We start from the raw sequence: 19,838 nt of genomic DNA on the forward strand, positions 1-19,838 counted from the left end.
AAAAGTTGTATACTGAGTATTTCAGCAAACCTTTATTAATTCTAAATGCCAAGACCAGAAAAACATGAATTTGATTTAATTGGATTTGGATTAGACATTAAAAATATTTAAAAATAAAAACAAACGTAGGAAAGTATTTAAAAATTTTGAGTAAACCAATAATTAACCTAATGAATTTTCGCTGTTATCATAGATTCAGAGTGCTTTGTTATTTATCAGTGCACATTCTAAAATACACTAAAGATTTATTACTAAAATCCATTTTAGTATTGTAAGTCATTTGTCCCTTACCAGCCAGGAGGTTAGGTTTCTAAAAAGAATGAGGTTGGCAAAACTGAAGCAGAGAAAGTTAAGCTTCATGGAAAACAATGGTTAGGGAATTAACAATAAAAATTACTCTGTATATATGTCACAATAAGTCTGAGAAATCTTTAATCTAAAAAAAAATTCAAAATAAGCCCCATCTCTTAGCATAACAAACTTCCTCCACTAAAAGCTCTTTACTTGACCCATTTTCTTCAGTTGTGATCTATAGCATGAGTCTCCCACAAATTTTGGATTCTGTAAATTGTACCCATTTGTAAAGTTTTTTAAACTATCTGGTTTGAAACTTACTTTTTCACTTTATTTTTCCCTTGTTTTATTTTTTCCCCAAGTATGAAAAATTGTGAAGCAGCTTGTATTTTGATGGTACTTAAGGGCATATTTTTCTAGAATTGAACATCTTCCCATCTGTTGAGAAATGGGAATACAGGTGTTTACCAACGGGTGGAAAAACTGGTTGAAGGTGTCATACAGAATTGTATGTGCATACATACATACAGCCCAAAGGTTTTGTGAAAACTAAATGTGATGATGTATTCAAAAACATGCAGCAAGAGAATTACATTTATTCCTGGAATACCATGGTACTTTGGAGGGAACTCCAGAAACATTTTTAATCCTTACTTTCCTAATTACTTTCTGTGTGAATTTGAATGGTCTGCCTAATTTCTCTAAGCTTCATATCACTTTTTCTTAAAAAGTGATGATAGTACCAACTCTACTGGTCAATCTTACAGTATTGTTCTGAGTATACTCTGGTTGGAGTAGTTTGCAATTTGTAAACTGCAATAGAGTTGCAAAGTTTGAAGATGTTATTTTACTCCTTGTCAATTTGAAGATTCAAGTTGAACACAAAACATGTGACCAAGAGAAAGCATGACTGTCCACCCCTCCTCCCATCCAGGGTGACTCAGGTTGCCAGCTGTTCTAAGAGATACTTGGGAAAAACAGGATAATTTGGGGGAGATCCCTATGGACATTTATTTACTTCTATTCATTTTGGTCTTCTGAAACACTTTTCTTGAAACAGTTTTATGTCTGTAACTTCGCTCCAAAGTCTAGAATACTACAGTATTCTGATTATAGAGTCAGACTTTATAATTCTTCAGTAGTGCAGAGATCCCTCGTGTTGTTTAGGTTTTACAACTGGGGACGTCCTGTGTTCTGACCGTTCAAGTGCACAAGCTAATCCCACCCGTATCCTGTTTGTGAGTAATTGGATGGATGCCTGGAAATTCTAGCGCCAGATTATATAGCACCTTCTACAACAGAAGTCTCTAGTTTGAGAGTTTATTTACCTTTTCCCTAATCAAATACCTCTTGTAGGTGAGTCTCTTTGCTCAAAAAGACAAGATTATGTAATAAAAAAGATTCTTAGTTATGTTTTCACAGGCATGCTTTGAATAGCATTTCCAGGTGATCTGGAGAAGACTTGTCTAAAGTACAAATACAGGGCTGTAGTCTTTCTATATAATTGAGGAAATAGGTTTTGAATTGTATACTTCTTCCTATAAAAATAGAAGAGATCTTTCTGGGAAGAGAAAGAATTTCGTAATACTTTTTATCTAAATCATTAAGAGTAGGAAAATACCATTTACATTATTGTAGTCTCTGTTGCTATTCCAGTCTCTTTACATAATGTCAAATATATGGTTAAAAAATAGATGCATATAGATGTGTGCGACCTTGTCTTGATTTAGAAAAGAATTCTACTGTTACATCTCAAGAGGATATATGTAATAGTGCTGCCATTTACTACGGTGCAGTGATTAAGGGCACAAGCTTTGGAATCAATATCCTGAGTATAAATGCTAAATCCATCACTTACTAAAGAATTCTAATGGGTATGGTGGAAATAAAACCTCCCTTATGTCTAATTGCTATATTCTCACCCATAATTAGTGTATTAATAAAGACTGATTTGGTTGTAAGCTTTAGAAACCCAACTCAATCAGTAGGCATAGCCTAAAAGGAGGAGGAGAGTAAGCAATGGGTTTTATTGGCTCATGAGATGATAACTTCAAGTAATGATTGATCCAGGGGTTCAAAGATTCAATCTCAAACTTTCTTTTTTTTAATTTTTTTAAATGTTTATTTTATTTTTGAGAAAGAGAGAGAAAGCAGGGTAGGGGCAGAGAGAGAGGAAAACAGAGGATCTGAAGCAGGATCTGTGCTGACAGCAGAGAGCCTGATGCAGGGCTCGAACTCATGAACCATGAGCTTGTGACCTGAGCTGAAGTCAGATGCTTAACTGACTGAGCCACCCAGGTGCCCCTCAATCTTTCTTTCTTAGTCTGTCTTTCTGTCTTTAAGAAAGCACATGTGCTCACTCTGTCTCTATCTCTACTTCTCTCTCCTCATCCCCCATCTGAGATACAAAGTACTTGAACTGGTAGTTTAAAAGTCTGTGACTCTGTCAGGAATACTATAGACAGAATTCTTACTGAGGGGAAGAGGAATCTCATAGCATTCTGAGATTCTGTTTTTGATGTTCTTAGATGCAATTGTGCGTGTGATTTTGAAGTATAAATTTTTTAATTTTCTTATTTATACATCTAAATGATATTTGAAATAATATACTAAAAATTTCTTACTATATCAGGTATAGATTACTAGAATGAATCGAGGTGAAATGCTTGTAAATATAGTTGTATCCTGGGGAAACTGTATGTATATGGTGTGTAAGGCATTTATTAATCACCTTCTGTGTTATCATTTACTCTGCTAAGCAGCTTATATAAATTACCTGATTCAGTCATTAAAATAATCTTATAAATGGTTATTATTAGCACGTTATATGTAAGGAAATCAAGACGTAGGAAAGAAACTTACCCAAGAACAACCAGCCATTGAGTGTTTGACACCTAATTTGAACTTGGATCTACCTGACTCCAAAGCCTCTATTACATGGTCAGATTATACCATTATGGCTTTTATTAATAAAATGCCTCCTTATGCAAGCCATATAAATACTACCTTTTAATATAGTATCTTAGATTGCTACTGACATGACTTGAACTTAACAAAAATTGTCTCTTTTTTCAGTTTAATAGTCAAGTGACTTTTTGCCTAAATTTTCTAATTTTTCAATGTTAAAGTTTAACCAATTTGAACCATAAATCTGATTTCACTTTTTAAAAAATTTCTACCACTGAAAATACAGTATAAAAATTTTACCCTTAGCTGTAGATTGTCTCTGGAAAATAAATTGCTTCATAGGCACACACCCCAGTCTGTATGGAAAATAAAGCAGTTTATGAAAATATGTTAGCTCTTATTTAAATTATAAGTCTTTTTTGCTACAGAAACATTGCTTAAACTGAACTTACATAGCAAGACAAAATTGAAAACAGAAGCTTTAGAAGTTAGCATAATGTAAAGTTTACACTTTATAAAAATTACTTTACTTAAGGGCGTCTGGGTAGCTCTTTTCGGTTGAGTGTCCAACTTCGGCTCAGGTCATGATCTTGCAGTTTGTGGGTTCAAACCCCGCATCAGACTCTGTGCTGACACCTCAGAACCTGCAGCCTGTTTTGGATTCTATGTCTCCTTCTCTCTGCCCCTCTCCCTCTCAAACTCTGTCTCCCTCTCTCTCATAAATAAATAAACATTAATTTTTTAATTGCCTTATTTAAATAGCTATTGTTTTATTTGCTTTTATTGAAGAAATAAATTCCTATGTTTCAGTTTATGGTACACATTCTTTTGCATGGAGTAGGGCTGCTTGTATAGGCTTATTAGTACCTACTCCACGTTGTACAAATGGTTTATTAGTTTTGTGAATCATGTTTTTGCTTCTCTCATCCAAAAAGCATATTTAAGAAGAAATATTTTATTCTTTTTCCAAAAAGAATCTGTAGGGTTCTGTGGAGAGGATGATACATAGTCTTAAATTAGCAGAGGGCTTGTGTGTATATACAGGCAGCTAATCTCTCACCTAGTTCCAGGTACATATCTTGGTTGTTGACTAGAAAAGTACCTGGCCAGAAGCCCACATATCTCTCCTCTTATTCTCCTTCCTATAAATGGGTCTTGCTTGCCAGGAGCATTGCTTTAAACTACACTGGAAACAAGCAGCATTCATTATGCTATAAATCTCTAACTATTATATGAGGAGTAATAGAGAGCAACTGGAACCCTACAGGCCAGCCCTAGCTTTTTGGTATCCCAGCATCCTTTGTAATTCTGAGATGTAAAAATCTCAGAAGTGTATTTAAACAAAAATTAATTTAAATTTAAATTTTAACAAGCTTTTACAAATTCGTCTCACTACTTCAGTAAAAATAAAAATTGTCAAAATAATAGGTGCTAAAATTTCAAAAAGTTAGAATCCTACAAAGCTATAATAGGAAATAAAATCAAGCTGTAAACCCCAGGTGATACTAATTCTTTTAAAACAAATGTAGTTAATTGTTTACAGATTTAATATAACTTTTATTTATTTATTTATTTATTTATTTATTTATTTATTTAGAGTGAGTGAGTGAGTGAGAGAGAACACATGCAGGGGAAGGGCAGAGGGAGAGAAGGAGAGAGAGAAAATCCCAGCAGGCTCCATGCCCCGCCCAGAGCCTGATGCAGGGCCCAGTGTCACAACCCTGAGATCATGACCTGACCTGAGTTGAAATCAAGAGTCAGATGCTTAGCTGAGCCATCCAGGCAGGCACTTTTAAAACACTGCTTTCAATGTCATGTGTGGAAGTCTTTAGAAAACTTGAAAGTCATACTTAGTAGTCCATAATTATGAACTGTAAGTCCTATGTAATATAACCAATAGATAATAAAAGGAAAATTGTCTTCAAGTCCTCATTTATGAAAATGTGAACTGAAGCAATGTGTAAGCATTAAATTGTTGGCAAATAGTTTATTATAAACACATATGAACAGAAAAAGTGGAGACCCAGAGCTTGTAAACTTAGACCAAAATATAGTGAAATATGAAAGATAATAATCATAATTGCATGATATCTCTCTTATGTAAAACCCTGAATAAATATTTATTGAGTTAATAAATATTCAGTTCAGCAAGCATCTTATTCAGAGTATTTATTTCTAGTAATATATATATAAAACATTTCCTGGGATTCAGTATGTTATATATACACGACAGTATCATTACCGTATATAGATATAGACATCAGTGTTCTAGACTCTGCCTCCAAAAGGCATCTGTTCTTAAGGAGTTAAAACAGGTATGATAAAATACTGTAGGATTATACCAGTGATAATTAATAAGATGCTAATTAACTGCCCCCCCAAATATAATATAGACTAGCACTGTCCAGTAGGACTTTCTGTGGTAATAGAAATGTTCTATATCTATTATATCTCATAGCCACTAGCCACATGTGGTTACTGAGCACTAGAAATGTGTCTAGTATGAATGAGGACCCAAGCTTTATATTTTATTTATAATTTTAATTAACTTCAATGTGAATAGACATGTGTGACTAGTGACCACCTTTTTAAACATCACAATTCTCAAAATTTTTTGATCTTAGGTTCCCTTTACACTTTAAAAATGCTTGAAGACCCCAAAGTGCTCTTGATTTTGTGGGTTATATTTATCAATATTTACTCTATTCACAATTAAAAATGAAAAATATTTAAAATATTGATCTTCAGTAATAAAGGCAGCTGGGTTCTCATATTTGCTTCTGCACTCAATCTGTTGTAATTTGCTATGATTGAAATATATTAAAACTTGGCCTCACACAGACATGTACTTGGAATTAGCCTTTTCAGATAATTGTGGCTATTATTTGGTTACTGCACCAAAACTTATCAAGTAGCATGTTTTAAAGTTTAGTTGCGATGCAGAATATGAAACCATATTTTGAATTTCATACTTATGTCTTGAACTTTAAATGGATCACTTTTACCCACTCATGAATTTGTATTTCCTGCATTAGCCATTTGGAATATATTGGTTCATTTAGTTGTATAGATCTTTCACATGTTGACACATTACATTTTACCATATCAAAAGAACCATCAATATTAGCATCACTTTCTTCAGAAAGGTCTTTAAAATTGGCAAACTGTGAAACTGACAGTGGCAGTTGCATGTTTTCCAGAATTCTAATTTATGCCTGAAAGCTCAAATTTTGTTATTGGCAACAAATTTGGTGTTTTGTTTCCCTTGAAGTGACAGACTTACTTGGTTTATTTTTTAGAAAAAGTCTGCCAAATACTCAAGTCTGAAAAATCATGGTTAGTTGTTGTTCTTTCAAGTAAAATTGGTGTACCATGAAAAAGGCAGTCAGTTCAGCTGGCATTTCAAAACAATTGTATGCTTTGCTACCCAGCAGAAGTGGTTTATGTGTACATCCCGTCATCTAACACAGAATATTAAAGACATGCACTAAGAGGCCATTATTTAGTAAAATAACTTTTACTACATCAGGGACATTCTTAAATGAAATTGGCAAATTTATTTGTTTATTTTTACTGGGAATGAATGTCAGTGAAGTATGCAGGATATGGTTTGTCGCCATGGCCTTGAATCATGCTAAGGCACTAACAGCTCTACCCACCATTGCCTTTGCATTGGTGCAAACGTCAAGAGTGAAAAAGGCAAATAATATAATACCTTAGTATTAATGTAAAAACGATTTTGACCTTGCTGGTATAGACATGAAGGGAGGAGAGAAATTACTAGCTAGAATAAGTTGGGGAAGGCTTCATGATAGAGAGCAATGTAATATGCATGCTCTACTTCTCTTTTACCTGCTTTTCCTAGGAAAATTGCTTAATTTATTTAATTATTAAACATTGTTTAACCATGTTTGTATTTTACTTTTTAATGATTTATTGATTCAACAAGTATTTCATTGAGTACCTGTTTTGTATAAGTTATTTGTATTGTTGAGAAATGGGAAAAATATAGTGTTTAAGATAATGGTCATGCCAGTAAAAGCTGTCTACTGTGCTTCCTATTTATAAAGCACTTGCTCTGGGCTAGGCACTGTGTTTATGTGCTTTTAAATGCATTAAATTAATCTTCATGGCAACATCAGGAGGTAGATTTTTATAAAAGGTCAAGTGGGGTTTGTACCAGGCTCACCACAATTTTTTGTGTAAGTAGACAAATTAGTTAGTTTCATCGGGTTTCAGTTTTCTCAAGTGTAAAATGTGGAACTGAGATTAACCTTCAGATTCTTTCCGAGTTTAAAATTCATTAAGTTAATATACATTTTGTAGAAGAGTAATCCTTTACCAAAACATACCAGAATATTCCACACTTTATTAGGAATCATAAAAACAATTATAAAATCATTAGCATAAACCTTTGGAACCTTTTATTGTCCCTTTAACTTCAAAATTTATTGATTCAACACATCTTTCACAGCACATAATCCTTTATTGACATATTATCATAACGCTTCACACTTGGCCAAAGACTTAATGATAAGCATGTGAACATAATGAAGACTTGATGGGATATGGGCATATTGCCCATAGAAAATTACACAGGAGCACAAAGTTTATTTAGGACAAGAGTCAGAAAAAGTCCAGAGGAGCATCATCAACACAAAAGTGTTTTAATGTGTTCATTAATTCAAAAAATACCTTAAGTTGCCTTTAATGTTTGGAACTTAGACTACTGGAGTGAGCAAAACAATGTCCTTGCCCTCGTGGAACTTACATTTTAGTAGGGAACTATGGTAGGTAGAATGATGGCCTCCCAAAGATGTCCATGTCCTAATCCCTAGAATCTGTGAATAGTTTATATTACATGACAAAGGAGAATTAAAGTAGTAGAGGAAATTAAGGCTGCTAATCAGCTAACCTTAAAATTGGGAGATGATTTTGTGTCATCTGGTTAGGCCCAATGTAGAGTCCTTGAAAGTGCCAGTCGGAGACAGAAGAAGGGTCAGTGTCAGAATAATGTGATGTGAGAAAAGTCTCAACTGGCCACTGCTGGCTTTGAAGGAAGAAGGAGGCCACATGCCAAGGAATGTGTTCAGTCTCTAGAAGCTGGAAGAGGCAAGAAAACAGGCTTCCCTAGAGTTGCCAGAAAGAACACAGCTCTACCAGTACCTTGATTTTAGCCCAGTGAGGCTGGTCTTGGACTTCTGGCCTCAAGTACTGTAAAATAACAAGTATGTGTTATTTAAAGCCCCTTAAGTTTGTGGTAATTTGTTATAAAGCAGCAATAAAAACTGATATAGAGAGAAAATACACAAGTACTAAACAAGATCATTACAGATTAGATGCTTTGAAGAAAATAAATAGGATGATGAAAGAAAAGAAAAGATGGAGCATGTTTGATTAGGTAGACATGGAATGGTTCTTTGAAACTAGGACATTGGAATGTAGACATGAGGAAAAGAGGGAGCCAGCCCTTCAAAGACTGGAAACAACATTCCAGGCAGAGAAAAAGGCAAGCGTGAGGGCTAAGAGTAGAGTAAGGCTTGTCACCGGCAAAGACCGGAAAGATTATTTAGGGAGAATGTATAAGAAAGAGTAGGGGTAAGAAGGCCCAAACATGATAGAACACTGAAAAACCACTGAAAGTTTTCAGGAAGTAGAGGGGCTTATTCTGCTTTATGGTTTGAAAAAGTCACCCTGGCTGCTATGTGGTAAGTGGAGACAAAGGGACCAATGAGGTGGGATTTGTGGTAGCCCAGAGTAGGGGAGATGACAGTTTGAAAGAGGTAATGGCATTGGAGATGAGGAACTACAACCAATAGGATTTGTTGATGGGTTGGGTGTGAATTTTGAAAGATGAGTAGAAATTTGGCAGTAGAGGAAAAAGGGGGAGGGCAGTATGAAAGTATAGCAGTGTGTAAGGAATGGAATATATTGGGCAGAAGGGTAGGAGGTAGAGATAATTGAGGCCATGATGTTCACAGTCTAGAGACCCTTATTTGCTATGCATAGAAGTTTGGAATTCATGGTATATGCAATGGAGAGCCCTCAGAATTTTAAATCAAGGGAATAAAACAATCTCTGAAATGAGGTTTTATGGCTTTATGTATATTCCATTGCCATTCTGATGTAAAAAATGAATAATAAGGCTACTTACATTTTTATTTTCTTAGATTCTGAGTTCAGAAAGACTTGATTAAGTTCTTGTCAATAAAGTGTTAAATAATTCTCTCTTCTGTTTTGTTTTTGAGGGTTTTTTTTTTTTTTTTGCTCATTTGTTGGCTGTACTATTCTGTTTGCTTCAGAGAAGCAGGAGAAGTAGGTTCAGAGCAAGGTCTCTAGAGCCACGTGGCCTGGATTGGCATCCTGGCTCCAGTTCTAACTGGTCTACCTTTGGCAAGTTATATAACCTCTAAGTCCAGTTTCATTATCTGTAAAATGAGGATAATAATTCTTCATGTGTCTCTTGTAAGGATTAAGCGATTGAATGCATATAAAGCACTGAATACTTCATAAGTTCTTCATGAGCAGGGCCGGAGCAGCACGCAAAGCTATATAAGCGGCATTGATTGATTGAACTTTTCTTTCTGCCAGTAGTAGGAATTTGATAAAACAGAATTTTGTTGAAATACTTTGAAAAATACCCTTTTCTCAGTTTGTTTCTATATATGCAATTAAAGTTTTCATTTATCTGTATTTTTCCAAGATATCCACTTTCACCACTAAGTCCATTTACTCTTCTAAGATAAAATTTATATGAAAATGTGAGTGTAGGTGAGTTCACAAGGTCTTCTAGCTTACTGGATATTACTTATTTTCTGAATAGGTTGTATGCACAGAGAATTACCATTGTGACTGTTTCTCAGATAAATCAGCTAAACAAAAACACCAGGAATTCTTGGGTACTACAATTCAAATCAATTTAATTTTCCAACAACATATTTCAAATTAAAAAAAAACAAAGTACTTAAAGTTTTATTTCTTTGGAACATTAGCAAGGCATAAAAGAAGAGATTAGACACAATGAGGTAGGGAATCCTGTAGTATTTATTTTCTACATCACTCTTAATTTAGCATTGAATTATTTATTGTCCCATTTCTCTCTATAATATTTAATGTACATTACTCATATTTTATAAATGGCACACGTATTTCAGAAGCAGAGACTGTAAGTATTATATGCCTTCATTCTACCTTCTGGAGCACTTAGGTCAGAGGAACTAAATTATTCATTCTAATGTGATAATTCACAAGCTTGTAACATGTGATGTTTAGAAGGTCTCAGTAAAGCTAAACTTTGATTACCTATAAATGCTTCATTAGGAAATAACTTCCAATACAATTTTCATTAGTATGATCCTTATTCTTCCACATCTAGTCCATAGAGGAGAAGAGAGACTTTATTTACAAGGCTAGACTCTGGGAATTAGCACACCTGTGTTAAAATTTAGCCCTCCAGAAAGCTTTCCAAGAGGAGGTGCCCCAGATGGGTACCATTTAGCCTTACTTAGGTTATTGTTTACTGCCACTCCCAAGGAGACAAGGGAGGATTGGTCCTCAGACTGCATCCTTGGTGTTCATGGCCTGTTTCTTTTCACTTCCCCTATGATTTCCGTTCCCATTGTGGACACTAGTATCTAGCACAGGGCCAACAGTTTTCAATTATACACAGTCTAGCTTAAAGGAATCTGAGAAACCCAAATGAAAGTAATTCAAATAAAATTCTTGTCTTCTTCCTTCATCTTATTTTTCATAACCAGTTCAGCTACAAATCAGTGAGTCTCAAAATCAGTCAGGGAAAAAGTGCCTTCTGAGGTTGGTAGATAACAAACTATTGTTTAAAACTTATTTGTAAATTAAGAAAAACTTAGAATCAAGGGGCGCCTGGGTGGCTCAGTTGGTTAAGTGTCCAACTTTGGCTTAGGTCATGATCTCACTGCTCATGAGTGTGAGCCCTATGTCAGGCTCTGTGCTGGGAGCCTGGAGCCTGCTCCTGATTCTGTGTCTCCCTCTCTTTCTGCCCCTCCCCCACTTGTGCTCTTACTCTCTCTCTCCCTCTTTCCCAAATAAACACTTTTTTTTTTAATTAAAAAAAAAAACTTAGAATCAAGCCAACTCGTATAGCAGAAGCTATTAAACATATGAGTGTGTGGGGCGGGGTGGGTGTATGTTGCTCTAACCTGTCGTTGGGTGCTATTAGTTGCCTTTGACAAGAGAAAGTGTGTGCCCTCCACCGTGCCGTCCTCCTGGGCATCTGTGCAGCGCATGTGCAGCTGCCCTCAGCGCTGGCAAGAAGGAGCAGAATTCACTTACCTTGGTCTTCACTTAGCTCTTTTTTTTTACAAGTATTACCTTCCTTTTCGTTTTACATAACTTCATACTTTATGAAGCTATGAGCAGAAAAGGTCAGTGTTATTCATATTTTAAAGCAGACCACTGTCTTTCATACATATTATTTTCTAACAGGAACTTAAAATAGTTTTATTTCAAAATCCACAAGATGTATGTTTACAACATAGTATTTATTTTCTTCCTAAATGTCATTTTAACCTTTATTTTTAAAATTTCATTTTAGTGTGTTGATTGCTATTTCTAATTATGCCTCCTATCTATCTACTGTTACCAAAATTCAAATAACAAAAATATTAAGAAAATATTTCCCCCAATCCCAGTTCAGTTTTCTTAAGTTCACCACTGGCAATGGTATACTGAATATCATTTCACGTTTTTCCTTGTATATTTAAAATTTATCTTTTAACTTTTTTAAGTATAATACATACAGTTAAAGAATATAGAAGGAATAAAATAGAAAAAACAAGTCATTGTTTCATTACCTTATTTCTTCATTTGTATGTTCCAGACCCTATCATTCATTATTCAGGTGCATGTATGCGTGCTATTACGTCTTCATTTTCTTCAAGAATGGAATCAAACTAGTTTGGAGGACTCCTCTCTATATCAGTACAAAGGGATGGCTATGCGGTGGCTATTTAAGCTTTTGTAGTTAAAAACAAACTTGCAGATAAACATGTATCTGTATTTGCATACATGTGTAAATCAGTTTGTGAATGCCAAGAAATTTCTGGGTCAGCAGGTAAATATTTTACATTTTGATAAAAATTAATTAAAAATTAGTTTCGATACAACAACAAATTAACACAACAGCATGTAAATGGGTACTCATTTTCTGAACCTTTGCATATACCCTGTGTTATTGGGAAATTTTTTTGCTAATTTGTTAAACATTTATTGAGCAATTAGTACTTACGGACAGTGTTCGACATGCAGTGAACAAAACCAAAAATAATCCTGGCTTCATGGAATCTATATTCTAGTGAGAGGAGACAATAAAAAATAAAATATTATGGCCATTGGTGATAAATATTTTATTTTTTTTATTTTTTTTAAATTTTTTTTAATGTTTATTTATTTTTGAGACAGAGAGAGACAGAGCATGAATGGGGGAGGGACAGAGAGAGAGGGAGACACAGAATCGGAAGCAGGCTCCATCCAGGCTCTGAGCCATCAGCCCAGAGCCTGACGCGGGACTCGAACTCACGGACCGCGAGATCGTGACCTGAGCTGAAGTCGGACGCTCAACCGACTGAGCCACCCAGGCGCCCCAAGTGATAAATATTTTAAAAAGAAAGAAATCACAGGAGAGAGTGGCATGTGCTCTTGGTTGAAGGAGGTCTATAAATTTATTTTTTTAAGTTTGTTTATTTTGAGAGAGAGTGCACATGCAAGTCAGGGGAGGGGCAGAGAGAGAAAGGGAGAGAGAGAGTCCCAAGCAGTTGCATTGTCAGCACAGAGCCCCGCATAGGCTTGATCCCACGAACTGTGAGATGGTGATTTGAGCCAAAATCAAGAGTCTGTCGCTCAACTGACTGAGCCACCCAGGCACCCCAGGAGGTCTATAAATTTAAATGGAGTGCACATAGAAGACCTCACTAATAAGCAGGTGAAATTGAGCCGTGCTCAAAGAACATTCCAGGTGGAATTACAAGAAGTACAAAAGCTTCAAGGCAAGAGGCCAGCATATGTGGACTGGAGTGAACAAGTATAAAGTAGAAGATGAGAGAGAATGAATGAGTGGGAGTTAGCTCACGAAGGGCCTTTGGATTGTTACAGCAAGGTGGGATGCCATTAGATGGTTTGACCAGAGGAATAACAGGATTTCTCTAATGTTTTAGAAGGATTGTGCTGGCTGCTGTATTGATAACTGTCCATAGGAAGGCAAAATTGGAGGCAAGGAAACCTGATGAGAACCAATAGCAGCACTCTCAGTGAAAGGTGGTGGCTTAGAGCAGGGAGGTGGCGAGGAGTTAGTGGTAAGGGACCAGACGCTGAATAAATTTTAAGGCATTTCTCTCTAGATGTGGGGTATGAGAAGAAGGGGGAAAAGGAGTCAAAAACTGACACTAAGAGTTTTAGTCCGAGCAACTGGAAGAGCAGAAGTGCCATTTACTGAAATAGAGAAAGCTGAGAGGGTCAACAGTTGGGTTTGGGTATGGCAGGTTTGCCCAGACATCCACGTGGAGATACCAGGTAGGCAGTTGGGCTTACGTATCTGGAGTGCAGAGAAGTTTGGGCTGGGATATAGAGCAGAGAGTCATTAAATGACATTTAGAGCCATGAGACAGATTGAGGTCCAGGAGGTGGAGGAAAGAAATGTAAAGGCAGCAGTCAGTAAGTTAGGAAAATCAAGGGAGTGGAGAGAGATGTGTTGAAAAGGAGAGATTTTATGTCAAATGGTGCTCATAGGTCACATAAGATGAGGATTGATCATTGTCATTGCCTTTCACAACGTAAAGGTCCTTCACAATCATGACAAGAGCAGTTTTGTGACTGGAGTGGATTTAAGAGAGAATAGGAAGAAACAAATTGGAGTCCAGTGTAAGGTAACTTTTCAAAAAGCTTTGCAGTAAAAGGGCCTGAGGTGTAGAAATTGGAAAAGTAAGATTTGATCAGAATGGTGGGGCGGGGGGGGGGGGGGGGTGGTGGTTAGCCAGAATAGGGATTTTTAAGTGTGAGAAAGGCAGGAGGAGAGAATTAAGAGTGTATGCAAGAAGTGACTGTAACGGTATACTTTAATCCAAGTAGGTATTTCTTTAATTAGTGAGGTTGAACATCTTACTACATGTTTATTGGCCGTTCATATTTTTGTGGGGATGAATTTTCTTTGCATATTCTTACTGGATGTTTTATTTTTTCTCCACGGATATGTAAGAATTCTCTGTATAATAAAAAAAATCAGTCTTTGGTAACATGTATTGCAAACATTTTTTACAGTTTGTCATTTGTCTTTTGACTTGAAATTTTTTCTATGTATAGTCATGAGTTTTGTGTCATGCTAATAACAGCCTTACTTATTACAGGACTTGAAAAAGGATTTGCCTGTATTTTCTTCTATTACTTTTATGATTCCTTATTCTTTAGTTAAAATCTTTGATACATGTAGATTTCATTTTGGTTAAAGTTGTGAGGTGGAATCTGATTAGCAAGACTACCGTAAGTCTGAGGGATCTATTTTTGGATTCTGTTTTAAGTCCATTAATTTTCTGTCTATCCCTGTATTGGCACAAATCTGTTTCCATTTCTGTAGTTTCAAGATACATTTTCTCTCTGGTACGGCTTGTCCTGTTATCCTGCCACCACCATTATTGTCATTTCTCTGAATTTTCTTGAATATTCCTGGGCTTAATTTTTTAGGAAATAATAATAGAACAATATGTATTGAGCACTTATGTGCAGTAGTACTGCATAAGTATTAAGTTTTTTGAATATATAGTTACCTTTATCACTGTGACAACCCTATTTAGGGACACAGTATTATTATCCCTACCTTAGAAAGAAGGAAACTGAGGCATGAGAAGATTCAGAAACATGCCCAAGGTGACATGGATAGTAATTGGTGAAGCTGTGACTTGTACCAGGCAGTCTCATTCCAGAGATTGTTTTCCTACTTCTCCCTGTAAATGTTGGACTCATTTGGTCTAAATCATTTAGAATTGAAAATATTATGTTACTAGCTGGATCAGAATTGCATTGAATTTATAGATTATTTTAGGTAGAATTGACATCTTTATAATATAAAACCATTCTATCCAAATGCAAGGTATGTCTTTTTCATTTATTCAGATCTTCTTTTTTTAAGTTTTAATTTAAATCCGGTTAGTTAACATACAGTGTTGTATTAGTTTCGGGTGTATAATACAGTGATTCAGCACTTCCGTACATCACCCCGTACTCATCACAAGTGCACTCCTCAGTCCCCATCACCTATTTAATCCATTCCCCTACTGTCTCCCCTCTGGTAACCATCACATTATTCTATATAACTAAGAGTCTGTTTCTTGGTTTGCCTCTCTCTCTTTTTCCCTTTGCTTCTTTGTTTCTTAAATTCCACATATGAGTGAAATCATATAGTATTTGTCTTTCTCTATTTTGCTTAGCATAATACTCTCTAGCTCCATCTATGTTGTTGCAAATGGCAAAATTTCATTCTTTTTTATGGCTGAGTAATCCATTGTGTGTATGTGTGAGTATACACGTGCGCGTGCACACGCACACACATACCACATCTTTTATCCATTCATCAGTCGTTGAACTCTTGGACTGCTTCCATAATTTGGCTATTGTAGGTAATACTGCTGTAAACATCAGGGTACATGTATCCCTTTGAATTTTTATAACCCTCAATAGAATGCTAAAATTTTCTTTATATAGGTCCTCCATGTTTCTTTTTTTTGCCTTCATGGGTCATCTTGTGAGTTATTATTAATAGGATTTTTCCTTCTGTTATGTTTTAGCAAGATATTATTGGTTTATTGGACAGCTATTGATTTCTTCTGTCAACTTTGTAATTAGTCATTTACCAAATTTTCTATGCTATAGTTTTTTTCAGTGATTTTTCCAGAAACATCAAACTATCGCCTGCAAAGAAAACTTTTGCTTTCTTTTTTTTGCACTATTTGTGCTTTTCTTTTTGTTCTTTTTGAAAATTAGCATATTATTTTAAAATGCTGTCAGTAATTATGACAATAACATCTTTATCTTACAAATGTCTCTGATACATAATCATTTATCATAATACTGACTTCACTTTGATTTTTATGAAAATGTATCAGCAAGGAATAGTGAATTTTATCAAATATCTTTCATGGTCTTATAGAGATCATATTGTTTATCCTTTACTATGTAAAGATAGTGAACCATCTTATATACTTCCTAATGTTGAATAATGCTTGCTTTATTTAACTTCTAATGTACCACTGGATTTAGTATTTTATTTAACATTTTTATATCAGGGATCACCAGTGAGACTGAGTCTATGAGAGAGAAAGAGAGACAGAGAGAGAAAGAGTGTGTGTGTGTGTGTGTGTGTGTGTGTGTGTGTGTGTGTGTATGCATTCACATGCATGTATGTGTGCTCTTTCTCAGATTTTAGTTGACTGCTATTATGTTGGCTTCATAAAAAGAATTTAGGCTCTTTTCATTTTCCTCTCCTTGAGAAAAGCAACAGAATTATCATTCCTTTGAGGAGCTGAAGAAATTCACCTGGGAAAACATCTGGCACTTTTTGGGTGGTTAGGAAGACTTTTGAGGTCTTCCCAAATTTATCTATGGTCTGTCTACCTTTGCCATCTCTTATGTAATTGTATAAATTCTATAAAATAATAAATGTAGTTACAATCACTAACATTTGCCTTGGAAGTTTTTCATTCCAGTTCTTAAATGTATTTGCTTAGATTTGTACAAAATATTTGTAAATAAGTCTCTTAAATTCCTTTATAGCTATAATTACTTCTCTGATTGCATTAATATTGAAACTTTGTGCCTCTCAATTTTGTTCTACGATTAAGGGGGCTAGTGATTACCAATTTTATTGATTCTTCAGAGATCTGGCTTTTGGATTGATTTATCAGTTATATGTCTTCTCTACTGGTTGACTCAATAATTTCTGCATTGGTATTTTTATTCAGTCTTCACACCTCACTTGGGTTTTGTCATCCTGCCTGTATTCCATAAGTAATAAGTTATATAAATTAAAAAGCATTCTTTTTATAAATGCATATTTTACCTGTGAAGGAAATACTAGTTATTGATAATTTTGAGTAAATTATTTTAGTTAGATACTTTTCACACACACACACACACACACACACACACACACACACACACACACAGAAGAACCACCTGTCCCTGGGACTGATTTTGGTTTGGTCTGCTAAGAACTTTGCTATTTAATTGTTTCATCTATCTCTTTGTGAGGTCTACTTACACTGGCTGAAATTAGCTCACTGAGTGAGTAGGAGCTTTGATAAGTCAGGGAAATAAGAAGGTAATTTGGGATGACTCTTTTGGGGACATATAGACAGAGGACCATGGGAAAGAGGCCAGAATAAGAACTTAGCACCAGATACAAATCCCAGGAATACTTAATATTAATGTGTAATAAGAGAGGAGAGAAAATAAGAACTAGGATTCTCTGCATGATGGCAGCCCTTTCCCCTGACTTTGCTTATCAGTTTTCATTCTATGAATAGCTTGTATCTGAAGGCATTGAAAACCACCAACCCTTTGCAGAGGTAAATGTCAGAATCACTGACTTTGACTGGAGTTATGTTTTTAAAATATTTGGAGGGGCACCTGGGTGACTCATTTGGTTAAGCATCTGACTCCTGATTTTGGCTCAAGTCATGATTTCATGGTTTGTGGGATTGAGCCCCTCATCAGGGCTCTGTGCTGACATCCTGGAGCTTGCTTGGGATTCTCTCTCTCCCTCTCTCTCTCTCTCTCTCTGTCCCTCCCTTCCACCTCCCTCCCTCCCTCTCTCCCAAAATAAACATTTAAAAAATAAATCAATAAAAGACTTGTTACAGTTAGATAATGTACACATTGTATATTACATGTTACATTAAATATGCATATTACATCATAACCTTTATTCTATAGTAAAATACATACACATTAATATTATCTATAAATTAGATCAAAAGCCAGATTAACAAATATTTACAATATACCTGGGTATATAGTATTTATAGAAACATAAGTTCCTCTTTCCTGTTGTAACATTATTTGTAGTTTTCTTTGGTGTTGTGGATTGTCAAATGACCTCTCTTTTTCATTTTGTGTGCTTATTCGCCAGTTCTTTGGTTATCCCAATGACAGCTTTGTCATTTTCCTGACTTATTTCTTCACTGAGAAAAAAAATATGGCCCCACATTCAATTCAACAAATAATTCTCTACCTACTATGTGGAAAGTCATGTGCCAGGAATCTCTTCAGGATAAGAAAAACATGTTGAGTGGTCTTGTTACGGTTTTGTCCCAACTGATATTAGAGACTAATGGAAATACTTGTTCAGTGTCTCTACCTTCATATTTCATAGCATTCTTGCCTAAATCAAATTGTTCTCAGTATAGTGCTAACGTGTGAAATACTCTATTACTTAACTGTAATCGATTACTCTTGAAAACATGACTTCAAACATATGTATTTTTCTAGGTGTTTCTTTTTTTTGTCTTTTTTTTTTTTCAAGTTAGTTAACATAACAGTATATTAGCTTCAGGAATAGAACCCAGTGATTCATCTCTTACATATAACGCCCAGTGCTCATCCCAACAAGTGCCCTCCTTAATGCCCATCACCCATTTAACCCACCCCTCCAGCAACGGTCAGTCTGTTCTCTGTATTTAAGAGTCTCTTATGGTTTTCCTCCCTCTCTGTTTTTATCTTTTTTAAAAATATAATTTATTGTCAAATAGGCTAACACACAATGTGTAAAGCGTGCTCTTGGTATGGGGGGTAGATTCCTGTGCTTTATCGCTTACATACAACACCCAGCGCTCATTCCAACAAGTGCCCTCCTCAATGCCCATCACCCATTTTCTACGCCCCCCCCCCATCAACCCTGTTTGTTCTCTGTATTTAAGAGTCTCTCTTATGGTTTGCCTCCCTCCCTCTCTGTAACTTTTTTTTTCCCCTTCCCTTCCACCCTGGTCTTCTGTTAAGTTTCTCAAGATCCACATATGAGTGAAAACATATGATATATTTCTCTGACTGACTTATTTCACTTAGCATAATACTTTACAGTTTCATCCGCATTGCTGCAAATGGCAGGATTGCATTCTTTCTTTTTGCCAAGTAGTATTCCATTGTATATATAAACCGATCTTCTTTATCCATTCATCAGTTGATGGACATTTAGGCTCTTTCCATAATTCGGCTATTATTGAAAGCGCTGCTATAAACATTGGGGTACGTGCCCCTATGAATCAACACTCCTGTATCCTTTGGATAAATTCCCAGTAGTGCTATTGCTGGGTCATAGGGTAGTTCTATTTTTAATTTTTTGAGGAATCTCTACACTATTTCTCCAGAGCGGCTGCACCAGTTTGCATTCCCACCAACAGTGCAAGAGGGTTCCTGTTGCTCCATATCCTTGCCAGCATCTGTTGTTTCCTGTGTTGTTCATTTTAGCCACTTGGACCAGTGTGAGGTGGTATCTCAGTGTGGTTTTGATTTGTTTTTCCCTGATGATGAGTGACATTGAGCATCTCTTCATGTGTCTGTTGGCCACCTGTATGTCTTCTTTGGAAAAGTGTCTTAATGTCCTCTGACCATTTCTTCAC

General features: G+C 35.7%; 1 protein-coding gene across 6 annotated transcripts in view; it reads left to right on the forward strand.

Annotated features, from left to right (window-relative positions):
- Positions 1-19,838, forward strand: part of ZEB1 (zinc finger E-box binding homeobox 1) — a 198,413-nt gene that overhangs the window by 104,402 nt on the left and 74,173 nt on the right. The window lies entirely within an intron of this gene.

The sequence above is a fragment of the Panthera leo genome, chromosome B4, assembly GCF_018350215.1.
Source record: "Panthera leo isolate Ple1 chromosome B4, P.leo_Ple1_pat1.1, whole genome shotgun sequence".
NCBI classification, from domain to species: domain Eukaryota; kingdom Metazoa; phylum Chordata; class Mammalia; order Carnivora; family Felidae; genus Panthera; species Panthera leo.